A 15,607-nucleotide genomic window follows, 5' to 3' on the forward strand; every position below is an offset into this window, starting at 1 on the left:
ATCGGCTGCAGCCCGCAGCCCGGGGATGTGCCTTGACAGGGAATCGAACGCTGATCGCCTGGATCCTAGGTCGACCCTCAACCGCTGAGCCACTCCCGGCCAGGCAACAGTAGGGAAAATTTCTGCGTGAGGGCCAAGGAGTAACCACTTAGCCATTCGTCATTTTAGCTTTTGGTGAGGACTTCCTATCCAAAGTGACTTATATGACATCTGGATGCTGAGGTTGAAGACTATGAGACACAAAGCACTAGCTATATGCTGTTCAGATTCTAGAGATGTAGGCTGGTATTACTTGGACCACAGGTAGACTGGAAATACTATGAACAAACCTTCTGCTTTAAGTGTAACCGTAAAGGATATGAGCAATGCCCCTGGTAGAGAGTATCAGCCAGCAGTAGCCAAAGTCTAGATAATTGTGAGAGCTAAACAAACACAATTCTTCACTGCAGCTTTCCTGGGCTTCAGAATAGGAGTTGCTCACTGGCCTCCCAGAGCTAACTGCCAAGATGTACTAGGCTTGGTACTTGCCCTGAGTAGACTGGGGAACGCTTTATTTTGTTGTGGGGCCAAAGGTACATAAAGAAGGGTTGGGATAAGAAAAGGGTATAAAATATGTATCTTGGGGGTTGGAATCTTACCATTAAATCAAAAAAGGTCAAATTGGGTCCATGACCAAGACTTTTTCAGCCTCTCCCAGAGCAGCCCACACCTGCGTATAGCACTAGTGCTCTTACCTCCGGGGCTTGTGGAGCCCTATGTGGAGGTTACTGCAAAGGCAGGATAGCAGGCACTAGAGCTTATTGGCCCTAAGTAGTAGGTTACATGAAGATGGAAACAAATCTTTTAATGAGAAAAGGGCAGATTTATATAGAGCTAATGGAGTTTAAATTTCAGGGCTTTTTACTTGCATACATTCCCTTCCCCAAATTGGCAGAGGAATAAAATGTTCATGTTCTCACTTCAGTGTTATGGTCACTAATTTATACTATTCTGCTTCTAATGAGCACTGATTATTTAAAAATATAGAAGTGCTGCTCTTTCACAATGCTGAGCATCCTGCTGGCTACATTGCATTCGTGGTATCACTGGTAGTAGAAATAAAAAAGTCCACTTAGGTCATCTTGTCCACTTCCAAGGGACGTGACTGTGTCTATGCAACTGCAGTGGTTCAGCTGATGAAAATTTCTCTGGGGGTTGAGAAGTGATTGCAGAACTCAGCCTGCAGTAGGAATCGGGCCGAATGAGATGATGAAATAGGTTTATTAAAAAAGGAAGAAAAACAAAAAGCAGAAGCAGATTGGAAAAACACCAGAAGGGTAGATCACTTGCAAGGTCACAACATTGTGAGTGACTGTTAGAGGTCACATTTCACCTGTGGACAAGGCTATTGAGTTTATTCTAAATAAAAATAAAAAACATTGTATTCTTCCTTAGGAAGACCATTCAACAGGGCTGAGTTCCTGGCAGTCCGGAAGTCAGTTCTCTTTTGTTCTAGTCGCCTAGCTAAGCTTCAACTCAGGATGGAAAGAAAAAGGTCTAGCAGAAAATAAATTTCATCTTAACTCGTAGGAAATTTAGCTCCCCTGTTGTTTGTGCAGCTTTCCATGACCTCATCTTGATGCCTGCCTTCTGCTTTTGTAACCTGGTAAGCCATTAGAAAAGACACATTTATTCGTCTCCCTAACAATCTGAAGGAAACCCCTCAGCCTTCCGCTCTCAGCTTCACCTCATCACAGTCCCCATTTTGTACCTCTCTGACTTTATTACTTCTCCCCCCTCCCCACTCTGTTTCAACTGTGTTGGCCGCCTCATTGTTTCTCAAACATGTCAGGGACTCTCCCACCCAGTACTTGTCCTTCCCTCTGCCTGGATTGCTCCTCCCTCCCTCCCTTCCTTCCCTACCCAAAGTAAATTTGTCCCTCTTTCTTTCCAAACAAGCTTTCTAGATCTCACCTTGTCTAGAGACTGGAGAATAAACAAATTCATTTTTAACAAGGGAAGCTGAATCCTCCTGGATTTAAAAAAACACTCATATTTATGATACCCATTTCTCCATCATATCCTCCAGTTCACTTCTTTCAGGTTTTTACTCATTTTCTCAGTGAGATCTTTCTAGGCCACCCTGTCTAACATTTTAATCTTCTTTTATAATACCTATAATCCCTGTTCCCTGTGTTAATTTCTTTCTCCTTAGCACTTATCACTATCAAATACAAAATACTTATTTATATGATTATCCACTTCCTCTATTCCTTACTAGAATATAAACTTCATGAATGTAGGAATTTTTACCTTTTTTTAAAAAAAATGTTTTTATTGATTTTTAGAGAGAGAGAGAGAAGGGAGAGATAGAAACATTGGTGAGAGAGAAACACCCACAGTCTTTCTTCAGAAGGCTCTGGAGAAAGACCCAGCAACTTCAAGGAGTGGTGAAGCAGCTGATAAGTGGAAGTAGACCTCAGGGAGCCTTGGGCCTTTTATTGATCTCTCCCTGCACAGAACTGGAGGAAGCCGACGCTTGTACAGAGCTTGGCACCTCCCATGCACACCTAAGCCCAAAAGATGCAGCCACAAACAGTGAGTAACGTGGTAGCTCCAGACAGGTAGCCCAAGGCTGGTTACAAACAACATCTGATATTAATCTGCAACAGAACCCTGCCCAAGTTGACCCAGAACCAATGCAACTTGTGGAAAGCTTCAGATCACATCAGAGCTCGACCCAACTAGCCATATAAGCGGTACACTCAATGGGGCATTCTGGCAGGCACCAGACCCTGCTGGAAACAACTGCACCTCAGGGGGCAGCCCCTGCACAGCAATTCATACAAGGTGGTTGAGGTCTATCTTTATAGTCAGCCAGCCTATCAGTAATAACTTTAAATGTAAAGAAATTAAATACTCCAATCAAAAGACATAGAATAGCTGAATGGGTAAAGAAACATGACCCATATATATGCTATGTACAAGATACCCACTTCTGAACAAAGGATATACACAGAGTGAAAGTGGAATGGAAACAAAAAAAGCTGGGGTAGCAACATTTATATCAGACAAAAGAGACTTCAAAACAAAGGCCATTACAAGAGACAAAGAAGGACATAACATAATACTAAAGGGATCAATCCCACAAGAGGCTATAACCCTTATAAACATATGCACCAAACATAGGAGCACCTAAATATATAGAGAAAATCTTGGTGAACAGAAAAGGGGAGATCAACAGTAATACAGTCATAGTGGGGGATTTTAATACCCTACTGACATCAATGGAAAGATTTTCCAGACAAAAAAATCAACAAGGAAGCAGCAACCTTAAGTGACACACTGGACCAGATGGATTTAATTCATGTTACAGGACATTTCATTCCAAAGCAGCAGAATATACAGGGTGGGGCAAAAGTAGGTTTATAGTTGTTCATGTGGGAAATAATACAATAATTAATAAATAATAATACAAGAATAAATTGTGTTTCACATACAACTTCATATACTTTTGCCTTCAAGTGCACATGGAACATTCTCTAGAAGAGACCTCATGTTAGGACACAAAACAGGTCTTAATAAATTCAAGAAGGTTGAAATCATATCAAGCATCTTCTCTGACCACAATGGTATGAAACTAGATATCAATTTAAAAAAATGAAAAACACTCAAACAGATGGGGGCTAAATAAAATGTTACTAAACAATGAATTGGTCAACAATGAGATCAAGTAAGAAATCAAAAGTTACTTTGAGACAAATGAAAATGAACACACAACACCAAATCTATAGGACATAACTAAAGCAGTAGTAAGAGGGAAAGTCATAGTATTACAAGCCTACATCAAATCTCAAATAAACAATCTAACCCTACACCTAAAAGAACTAGAAAAGAAGTAACAAACAAAGCCCGGAGTAAGCAGAAGGAAGGAAATAAAGATTAGAGTGAAATTAAATAACACAGACTAAAAAAACAACACAAAAGATCAATGAAACTAAGAGCTGGTTCTTTGAAAGATGAACAAGACTGACCAACTTTTAACCAGACTCATCAAGAAAAAAAGAGTGAGGGGGCAAATAAATAAAATGAGAAACGAAAGAGGAGAAGTAGCAACTGACACCCCAGAAATACAAGAGACTGTAAGATAATATTACAAACAACTATATGCTAACAAATTGGACACCCTGGGATAAATGGATAAATTCTTAACAACATACAATCTTCCAAAACTGAATGAGGAAGGAACAGAAAATCTGAATAGGTGGATTACAAGTAATCAAATCAAAGCAGTAATAAAAAAATTCCCAAGTTGCTGGCTCAGTCCCCAGTGGGGAGCATGCAGGAGGCAGCTGATCAATGTCTCCCTCTCACATCGATGATTCTCTCTCTCCCTTTCTTTTCCTCTTTCTAAAAACCAGTAAAACCCAAGGACATGGACAATGATGGGGAGAGGGGCTGGGGAAGGGGAAGAGATGGGGTGGAATGGGTCATTGGGGAGAAAAAGGGACATCTGTAATATTTTAAACAAAAATAAAATAAAAAAATAAAAACCAGTAAAAAAAAATCTTGAAAAAAAAAATGCTGCGGTACATTTGCACAATGGAATATTACTTGGCTGTAGAAAGGAAGGAACTCTTATCTTTTGCGACAGCATGGATGGAACTGGAGAGTAATATGTTAAGTGAAATAGGCCAGTCAGAGAAAGACAAGTACCATATGGTACTTGTCTTATATGTCAAAGACAAGTACTTATATGTGGAATCTAATGAACAAAATAAACTAGCAAAAACAGAAATAAACTCATAGATACAGAGAACAGACTGAGAGCTGTCAGAGGGGAGGGGCTTTGAGGGGCGGGTGAAAAAGGTGAAGGAATTAAGCAAACAACAATTTTTAAAGGGGGAGGGGGGAAATAGACACAGAAAACAGTATAGTGGTTGCCTGCCAGATGGAAAGTGGGGTGGTGGGAAGTGGAACAGGGCAAAGCGGGGATAAATGGTGGCAGAAAAGGAGTTGACTTTGGGTGGTGAGTGCACAACGCCGTATGTAGATGATGTGTTATAGTTGTACACTTGAAACCTGTATTATTTCATTAACCAATATCACCCCAATAAATTCAACAAAATAGAGAGTAATCTACAAAATCTGGGTTTTTATAGCTAGAGACTCCATGTTAGATTTTTATTTCAGATCCTTTCTAATATCGAGCAGAATAATGTGTGAAGATAAGCTGTTTATCTCCCTTACATCTATTTGTATACTGTATTTTCCACCCACTCATAACATATGAGCTAAACCATGTTTTTTCTTAGGAGTTTCAACCTCTGGAAAATTGGCCAAATTAACTTTTAGTCTGTTTGTCCTACAACTTGTATGAATGTATTATTAATAAAATGAAATGTAGCAAGCAATTTTAATAAAAGGAAAGGATCAACTAAAAGTTGGTTGGACAGTCCTCAGATGTCTTGTGTGAGAACTTGCATCCAGGTACATTGAGGTGAATCAATAGCTTCTGACACAGCACCATGGGAATCTGACTATTCTGTGAAATGGTGAACTAATTTCCTTATAAAAGAAGCAGGGGCATCTGAAGTTACCTATTCTAATCTACTTCTTTTACAGGTGAGCCCCATGGAGGTTAAGTGACTTGCCTAATGTCATAGGACATCTAGTTAATTGCAGAGCTTGCCTAAAGCCAGCCTCTTGGTCCATTTCTCCTACTGCATCTGTGTTTCACTAATGCTATAACCATTCCCCAAGATGGAATCATGGACTCCATCCTCTTTGTACATTGGGAGGTTAAATCTATTAATTCTACCTCATAACCATCTTCTGAACTGGCCACATCTTTCCTATTCTTATTGCTTCCACTTTCTCCCAAACCTTTGTCATCCCTCGCTGAATTCTAGCACAGTTTTCTAAATGATTTCCTTGCCACAGATTTCCCCCCTCTTTAATCCACCATCCCATCGTACAGTTTCAAGTACACATATATTTTAAAATTCTGTATGCCTTACCATAAAGAAGATTTTATAAGTAAATTTGACTGAGATCACGGCTCAGTCAAATTTTCTTCTTGGCACCTAGCATAGAATAAGCCCTTGATAAATGTTCGTTGGATAAGGGCATGTATGCACACATAAAAAAGCAATGGTTTTGAGGTCCTTGAGTGAATGACATTTTGTGACAATGATAAAATTTGGGCCCTGCTTTTGTGTTGCTGATGAAGACCTAAAGCTGGCTAAACCCCACAGTGAGAGCCTCTACAGAGGGTGGTGCTGGTTGTTCACTGCATTAACACAACCAAAGGGATAACTGGGGTCTGAAATCCAGCCTTTCCACCCTTCCTCCAGGGCATGGTGCCCTGCAAAGGGATGGCATCAATCTGGAAGGGGCACTTTTTCTATCTGCCCAGAGTCAATATGTGAGCTTGCACTGGGATCCCCAAGGTAGTGTTTAAGAGGACCTGGAGGCCTTGAACGAGGGCCTGGGGGTCCACCTGGCCAAGCTGCAGGAAAGCACAGGGAAGGGACAGCATGCTGTCCTTCAGAAGCAAGAAACTATTTCATCTCTCCTCTTTCTCTCTTTTTCTCTTGCCCTCACTTAAGCACCCTTTTATTTACATTTCTACATCCAGAACACAGGTACACACACCACTGAAGAACTGGGGATTACAACCTCCCTTTGGGGAGACAGAAATTTAAGTCAAAAGAAAATCATCTGAAGACATATGGAGTAACTGGACCAAGGCTGCAAATGGTTCCTTGTGGAACTGATTCTTAACTCAGGGGAATGAAGGGCAGCTGGAGAACCTGGGCTGAGAGGGAAGTGTCAAGGGAGGCAGGGTCCACACCATGCACACGTTGTCCGGCCTGTAGTCTCGGGAGAAGACAGGGCTTTCTGCATTTTCTGTGTCTGCTTCTCCGGCGCTCACAATACCACTGTGAGTCAAAATTGTGTTGGTGGGATTGTGGAGTCCTGGGAGCTCTTGGCCTCCCGAAAACTGTCCCTCCAGTAAGGTTACCCTATGTACCCTATGAGCTATGATGCTTGGGATTGTTTCTGCATCAACACCTGAAGCAGGTTGCCCTGGGTTCCTCCCTGGACACTGCACATTGTAAAATATGAGGATTAGAGTTATTTATTTACCAGCACCTTCCTCTCCAGGCGGCGGACCAATTTCCTTTTCTCCAGATGGCTCTCTCGGGCCAGCCAAAGAAGGTACTGCTGGCCATCTGCTTTCCGTTGCCTTTTCAGGCTGGCTAGCCACTCGGCAAGGCGGTCACAGCCCGACGTCAGCTGCAGGTGTAGGCTGCCCCTTGCGCCTTGCCACGCTAGGGGTGACAGGGCAGGGGCCACGTGGAAGTCAGTGTTTGACACCCATGACGGGGGACGCTTCTCCAAACCTATGCCGGCTAGCTTCTCTGATGGCAAACATGAAAAGATGCCTGCCCTGGGGCTTCCTCTGACAGTGTTACCTCCACTGACTTGATAGGGGACTAGGGGGACCACTGAGGGCAGGCAAGAGGCAGTGTTTGTTGTTAACAGGACAGAATTCCGAGTCCCATCTAAGTAAAGCAATTCAATCATAATTTCCAATTTCCCATTTTTGTTTTGTTGTCTGTTCTTTCTAATTGGATGTTTATTTATTTACAACGACAAAATAAACATCTACTCATTGCAGAAAATCTGTAGAGTAGAGCTGGAGATTTTAGGAAGTGTTTGTAACGCCACAAACCATAGAGATAACCACTATTTCTTTTGTTGAATAAACTTCTGTCCTTTTTTCATCCCAGCAAAGTTGGGTTAACAGTCTATATACAGTTTTTAAAATTTTTGCTTTTGTGGGTTAAATATTACAATATAAAAATTTTATGATTTAAAAATAAAAAATATTTTTCTACAAAAATATCTTTGGTTACTAATATTACAATGCGTGGTAATACCTTAATTCACTTAACCATTCCCAAATTGCTTTACATTAAGATTTTCCCAACTTTTTACTATTAAAAAAAATTTTTTTTTAATGTTTTTATTGATTTCAGAGAGAGGAAGGGAGAGGGAGAGAGAGGTAGAAACATCAGTGATGAGAGAGTCATTGATGGGCTGCCTCCTTCACGCAACCCAGGCATGTGCCCTGACCATAACTGAACCCTGACCTCCTGGTTCATAGGTCAATGTTCAACCAGTGAGCCAGGCTGGCCAGGCATTTTTTTACTATTTTAAATAATTCTATAACAAACATCTTTGTGCATAAAACTTATTTCTGTATTTTAGATCATGCCCATAAGATAATTTTTTAAAAAAATAGAATGATTGTGCCAATTTTAAGGAAAATTTACTACATTGTCAAATTGCTTAAACACATGTATCAAGAGTGCTAGTTTCAGAGTTCCTTCAACAATAGCTATATTCTTTCTTTTTGAAATGTCAGCTGATTTGGTGCATTTCGCCAATCTCAAAGCCATAAGTATTAGAGGATAGGTATGGGTGAAGGCACGAAGCCCATTACCCTGCACCAGACCTTCATTTTGCCCAGTTCCAAGCAGTGCATCTCTGTGTGTAATCTGAGCACTAATTCAGAAGCAGGGATGCATTGTGAATTGAAGTGCGTGAGAGGCATCTGCTGTTCTCAGGGTCCCAGTCCAGTGTTCATCTTTGAACAATGTTTTTTCATTGGCTCACCTCCATTAGCTGGCTCTGTGGCAGTTACTGATAGCCCGGGTCTTTAATGGCTTCTTCCCGAGGCCAGGTGGCCTCAACTACAGGGAACAGCATGAGTGTTCTGCAAAGTGGTGAGCCTGTTAGTGCCAAGTTGGACATGGTGGTTGGTTCTTGGAACAGAGGTTCAGCAAGAGAAATGGAGTCCTGCTAGGAGGCCAGGCTGATTCAGAGGCACTGGGGCGAGAGGCTAGCACACCTGACCTTTTCTGGACTTGAGTCATGGCCTGAAGTGCCCAATGGGTGGTGATGTATAATTGTGTTATCTTACTGTTATATCATCCATCACAGCCCCATCTTCTATCTTTGCGGAGCCTTTTAGGTCTCCCATTAATTAGTACAGCTTTCCCACCACTGCCCATGTTGAAACCTTGCCTTTCTTCCCACACTACAGCCAATATCACTCCCTTAAGTAATGTGTGCCAGTAATTCTGGACTATATGTGTGTCTCCATAGTTTATATCTCCATAGTTTAAAAAAGTTATTATTGATGCCAAATATTTTAGCATTTGGTGACCTGCCATCTTGTTTTTCCTTCTAATTTGTTGATATATGCAAGTCTTGTGGTCCCAACAATATCACAAGTTGTTTGTTTATTTTATTATTATTTTAAAAAATATATCTTTATTGATTTCAGAGAGAGAGAGAGAGAGAGAAATATCAGTGATGAGAGAGTCATCATTGATCCGCTGCCTCCTTCAAGCCCCCAACTGGGGATCAAGCCTGCAACCCGGACATGTGCCCTGACCGGGAATTGAACTGCACAATCTCCTGGACTCTAGGTCAGTGCTCAACCACTGAGCCACACTTGGCCAGGCAAGTTGTTGTTTTTTTAGAAGAGAGATCCCAGTCTTTGTTTTATATCTCTAGTTTATCTATACCTCTCCATTGAACCCCACTGCAAATCTAACTGATCTACTCTCATAAGCATCCTAGATGTCAGCCAATCTTTCTTCCATACTACGGCCCGAGTGATATTTGCAAAACCTAACTTTGATTATACCACTCTCACACAGCCTATTTTAAGCCTGTTGATGGCTTCCCTTCCTTTTTCATTTTTTGAAATTTGTCATTAGATAAAAATATATATGACATAACATTTGCTATTATAACCATTTTTAAGTTTACAATTTGGTGAAATTAAGTACATTTATGCTGTGCAGTCATCTTTTCCCAAAACTTTTTTGTCATTCCAAACTAAAACTCTATTTCCATTAAGCAATAACTTCATTTCCGCACCCCAGTTCCTGGTAATGTCTTATTTACTTTCTTTCTCTATGAATTTGCCTTTTCTAGATGTTTCATATGAGTGGAATCATACATTATTTTACTTTTGTTTCTGGCTACTTTCAATTAGTATATTGTATACAAGGTTCACTCATGTTGTAGCATGTATACGAATTTTATTCTTTTTCATGGCTGAGTAATATTCCATTATATGAGCATACCACATACTATTGATGCATTCACCTATTGATGGACACTTGGTTTGTTTCCAGGTTTTGACTATTGTATATAATGCTGCAGTGAACATTGGCATAGAACTATCTGTCTGAGTCCCTGTTTTTAATTATTTTCCTTTCTCTTTTACTTAATATTTAAAAATGAATGTCTTAACCTAATTTTCTACAGCTTTTCTTGTTGGTAGCCAGTTTTTCTTTTCCTCCCTTAGCAGAAAATTCTCCTTTTTATCTTAATCTTTTAAAAATTTTTATTATTATTGATTTTTAGAGAGAGAAAGAGAAAGAGAGAGAGAGAGAGAGACATCAATGTGACAGTGAAACATTAATTGGTTGGCTCCCACAAGCACCCTGACCGGGGATAGAACCAGTAACCTTGTAAATATACTAACAACCAACCACTGAACTATATACTAAAAAAGAGTGAATTTTATGACATCTGAATTATATCTCAACTAACAAGTAATGGTCACTGAACTTTTTTGTTTTTCTTTGTTTTTTAAATATATCTTTATTGATTTCAGAGAGAGGAAAGAAGAGGGAGAGAGAGAGAGAGAGACGTCAATGATGAAAGAGTCATTGATCAAGCCCGCAACCAGGGAATGTGCCCTGACTGGGAATCAAACCCTGATCGCCTGGACCCTAGGTCGATGCTTAACCTCTGAGCCATGCCTGGCTGGGCTCACTGAACTTTTTTGGTCTTGAGCAGCTGGAAGAATCTGTTGGCATTTACCAAGATAGGAAAGCTTGGGCAAGGGAGCAGGTTTTTGTGGAGTGAAGAAAGAGAAGAGGAGTTGTAGATATATTAAGTTCGAGATGCCTATTAAAGTCTACGTGGAAATGTTTAGTATGTAGTTGAGTATGTTAATCTGAAATACAAGAGGACGTTTCAATTTGGAGATAGCAATTGGACATTTTCAGGAAGTAGAAGGTATTTAAAGTCGCAAGACAGGATGAGGTCGCCTAGGAAAAGAATGTAAATAGAGAATAGAAGGACTTAGCCCAAGGACACTCCAACATTTAAAGGTCAGAGAGATGTGAAAAATCAGCAAAAAATATTGAAAAAAAGGAGTGAGTGAGATAGGAAGAGAACTTGATGCCCCAAATGCCAAGTAAAGAAAATGTTTTACTAAGCAGAAGTGATCAATTCTATCAAATGCTACTGATGGGTCAAACAAAATGAGAATTGAGATTGACCACCAGGTTTACAATTGGTGATCATGACAAGAACTATTTTGATGAAATTAGGGAGCAAACACCTACTGGGGGTTTCATGGGTGAGAGGGAAGGAATGGGACTTTATGGGAGCAGAGAATTCTGGGAGACAGACAGAGGGAAATATAAAATCAAGAGAGTTTTTTCTTTTCATTTGAAGTGGGAGAAATACAGCAAGTTTATAGGCTGATGGGAAGAAACATAGAGAGAGCAAAACTGGTGATGCTGGAGAGAGAAGAGAGAATGGCTATAGTGATATCCTTGAATACAGATGAAGAGGATGGGTCCAGTGATAAGTGGGGGGTTGCCTTTAGATAGAAATCCAGACAGTTTGTACTTTGTATTACAGGAGGAATCTGAGTGGATGGGGGTATGAGTAGACTAGTAGATGTGCTTAGGAGTGTGTAATTTTTTTGGTATCAATTCTATTTTCTTAGAGAACTAGAAACCCAAGCCATTGGCCAAGAGTGAGGATAAAGGTGATACTGAAGGTTTGTCAAAAGGGAGGGTTTTAAATGCCTATATAGAAGAGTGAGAGAAGGAAGGAGTTAGGGAAATGTAATTGACTTTCTAGACAGTGCCAAGAGCTTATGTGAGAAACTACATGTCACAAATTTAAAGTGAGATCTCATTTTGTCTCTCTGAGCAGCACCAAGGAGGTTGGCAATAAGTGCCTTAAGAAAAGTAACAAAAAGGGAGCCGAGAAGAAAGTGGGTGATCCATTTTCTAAGACTGGTGTGATGTGGAAGCACCAGCTATGTTCAATATACAAAATATTGGAAAAATCGCATGTGATCATCTCAAGGGTCATGTTTCTGAAGTGAGCCTAGCTGATCTACAGAATGATGAAGTTGCATTTAGAAAATTTAAGCTAATTGCTGAGGATGTTTAGGGCAAAAAGTGCCTGACTAATTTCCATGACATGAATTTTATCTGTGACAAAATGTGCTTCATGGTCCAAACATGGCAGACCATGGCTGAAGCTCCATGACTGAAGCTCAAGTTGATGTCAAGGCTACTGATTGTTATTTGCTTCAGCTATTCTGTGTTGATTTCACTAAAAAACTCAAGTCAGATTTAAAAGACCTCTTATACTCAGCATCAACAGGTTCGCCAAATCCAGAAGAAGATAATGAAAATCATAACTAGAGAGGTACAGACAAATGACTCAAAAGAAGTGGTCAATAAGTTGATTCCAGATGGCACTGGAAAAGACATAAAAAAGCTTGCCAATCTATTTATCAGCTCCATGATGTCTCTGTTGGAAAAGTCAAAATGCTAAAGAAGCCTAAGTTTGAACTGGGAAAACTGACAGAGCTTCACGGTGAAGGCAGCAGTTCTGGAAAAGCAACTGGGGATGAGACAGGTGCTAAAGTTGAATGAATTCATGGATATGAGCCCCCAGTCCAAGAATCTCTTTAAAATTCAGACCTTTAATGGTGACAAATCCTATTTGTGAAAAATAGATAAATAAAGTGAGATCTATCAGCACAGTTGTGTGTGTGTGTGTGTGTGTGTGAGTGTGTGTGTGTGTGTGTGTGTTTTCTAACCTCAATGCAGATACAAGTGTGGGGTAAACAGAAAGTTGGGTTAATCAAAATTAGAGATTTTTCTCAGAAGAATAGACTGGGAAAGCATGTGCAGAGCAATCACGGAAGGGTTACAATGATGGACCATAATCTTTAAATCCAACAAAGAGGGAAGGAAGGACCTGAGTGGAAGGAAGGAGACACTGAATAATGGTGGACATACCAACTGTTTCTTCCCTAGACATCTAAATCCAGTAGCACAAAATGGCCAAGTAAAGCCTCAAGGCTCACTGAAATATCCTTCACATGAATTTATGTGATGATATTAAAAGTTGTGAATAAAAATATCTTTATACACTTTTTTCTTATAGAAAGCAATTGAATGTGTGTTATTATTGCTCATAGGCAAGAAAAGAGCAGTAGTCTGGTCATGACTAAATGTGTCAATGCTTAAAAATATCCCACAGTCAATAGTTAATCAAGTTGCCATGCTCATTTGACAGATGGTGCGCTATAAGAGTGTCATCTATAGAATGACGAATTAATGAATCCCTGTCAAGAAAACGTGAGAATTAAAAAAAAAATCAATCTATCTATCTCTCCCCTCTGATAATCAAAACTATAAACAGAAGAAATTAAAAAGATTGAAAGGCAGTCACTAGAAATACCCTTGTGTCAGAAAGGAGCTTACATAGAACTCAGAAGACTTCTGTGGTTGAAATCTTGAGTAGAATAAAAATGCTTCAGCCCAGCCAGGCGTGGCTCAGCGGTTGAGCATCGACCTAGGATCCAGGCGATCTGGGTTCGATTCCCGGTCAGGGCACATGCCCGGGGTGCGGGCTCGATCCCCAGTCGGGGGCCTGCAGGGGCAGCCGATCAATGACTCTCTCATCATTGATGTTTCTCTCTCTCTCCCTCTCCTTTCCTCTCTCTGAAATCAATAAAGATATATTTTTAAAAAAAATGCTTCATGCACAGTGGATATAAAACAAGTATTTGTTCAATGAATTGAATGAATAAGTAAATAAATGATGATGATGAGTCATCTGTCCAACATGACATTTGTATGCCATAAAGTCGTTCCCGTTTCACCTGCCCCCTGTAGGTTCAATTTCTGCTTGGTAATTGGTGATGGTGGAATGGCTGCTCAGAATGAAGACGTCTCTGGTTGTTCATGTACCACAATTCCCCAGCCAGGCAATGCTTGCAGTCCACTAGTCTGATGATTTTTCACACCCTGTGCTCTTGTAAATACTATACTTTCAGTCTGAAAATTGTTACCAATCTCCTGTTGTCATGCCCACGACCTCTCACCAATCTCTAACTTATCTACTTGGAAATTCTTTCTTTCCAAGAGCAATTCAAGCATCACCTCCTCTGGGAAGCCTTTTCAATTTTGCCTTGGTCTCTTCTGGCCCCAATTTTTGTACCCCTTCAGATTTACTAGGACTCTTCTACTTGGTAGGCCGCAGTCACTTGCTTAGTTGAGAGCCTTTCCTCTACTACTGCTACAACTTCTAACCTGGTCATCTTCCTCCACCTTGCTCAGGGGAGGACTGAGCTCTGGCATGCCTCTGGCACACCCACCTGTGCAGACCCTGGTTCCCAGGCCTGACTCACTGTACCCCACAAGTCTCACCTGCCCTGACCACTCCCAGAGTCAGATGAAATACCGTGCAGTGAGGTCTGGGTTCTGACACCCCCAGAGTTGGGGCCTGGTCATATATTCCAGAAGTGCAGGGAAGGGGTTCCATTATTTATTTTTATTTATTTATTTATTTATTTATTTATTTATTTATTTATTTTTATCTATTGTATATTTCCTTTTTAAAAAAGGTTTTTATTGATTTTTTTTTGAGAGAGAGAGAGAATGGGGGAGAGAGAGAGAGAGAAACATCGATATGAGAGAGAAAACACCAATTGACAACATGGGCATGTGCCCTGACTGGGAATCAAACCAGCAATCTTTTGGTGCATGGGATGATGCTTAAGCAACTGAACCACACCGGCCAGGGCAAGGATTCCTTTTACAATATGAACTTTGACCAGTGACAGTAGGAAAATTTCTCTCTCTCCCTCCTGTTGCCCCAACTCCATTTAGACTGTTCTAAGGTTACAGGGGATATTTCCATAAGATGTCTGGAAATGTCTAGCACGACCAAGACATCAACTGTGTTTTATTATGAATGCATTCCTTTTGTTGTCCCTTTTTGTCTCCTTCTTGATGCTTAATTAAGTGTTAACACAGGAACTTTGGCCTATGTTCTGATTTTTACAACAGTATTTGTCTCCAAAGTCTCAAAGCAACCAAGGCATATCTTAACTTTCAATAACCTGTGTGGTGATTGTTGGTTTACTTTTAGAGACATTCTCAAGGTCAGAGACTTTCTTTCCCTAAATAGTCCCATTTCCTACCACCATGTTTGGAATATGGTAGGTGATTTAATAAATAATTGTTAATTAATTAAGTATAACACATTTAAAAGAAGAAATCACCTTAGACATTTTATTTTAACTCCTTACTATATGGAGGAACAAACCTGGGGCCAAGAGAAATCAAGGGACTTCTTCAAGGTCATGCAGCTGTTAATTAGCATGACGAGAACCAGCACATTGGGTTCCTGATCAAGCAGCACTGTTTTCCTATTTGAAATTGATTGTTTCTGTTTATGTGAGAGCAAAACAATACCAGGACCAATC

The 15,607-nt window shown here is 40.3% G+C and overlaps 1 pseudogene across 1 annotated transcript; it reads left to right on the plus strand.

The window, feature by feature from the left end:
* The first annotated feature begins 8,468 nt into the window (after positions 1–8,468).
* LOC308557480 (small ribosomal subunit protein eS1 pseudogene) lies at positions 8,469–12,761 on the plus strand (annotated as a pseudogene). The gene is made up of 2 exons: positions 8,469–8,590; positions 12,028–12,761. The product of its transcript is annotated as a small ribosomal subunit protein eS1 pseudogene (transcript).
* The last annotated feature ends 2,846 nt before the right edge of the window (positions 12,762–15,607 follow it).

This window comes from Miniopterus schreibersii (assembly GCF_964146895.1).
Source record: "Miniopterus schreibersii genome assembly, chromosome: 5".
Lineage (NCBI taxonomy): Eukaryota > Metazoa > Chordata > Mammalia > Chiroptera > Miniopteridae > Miniopterus > Miniopterus schreibersii.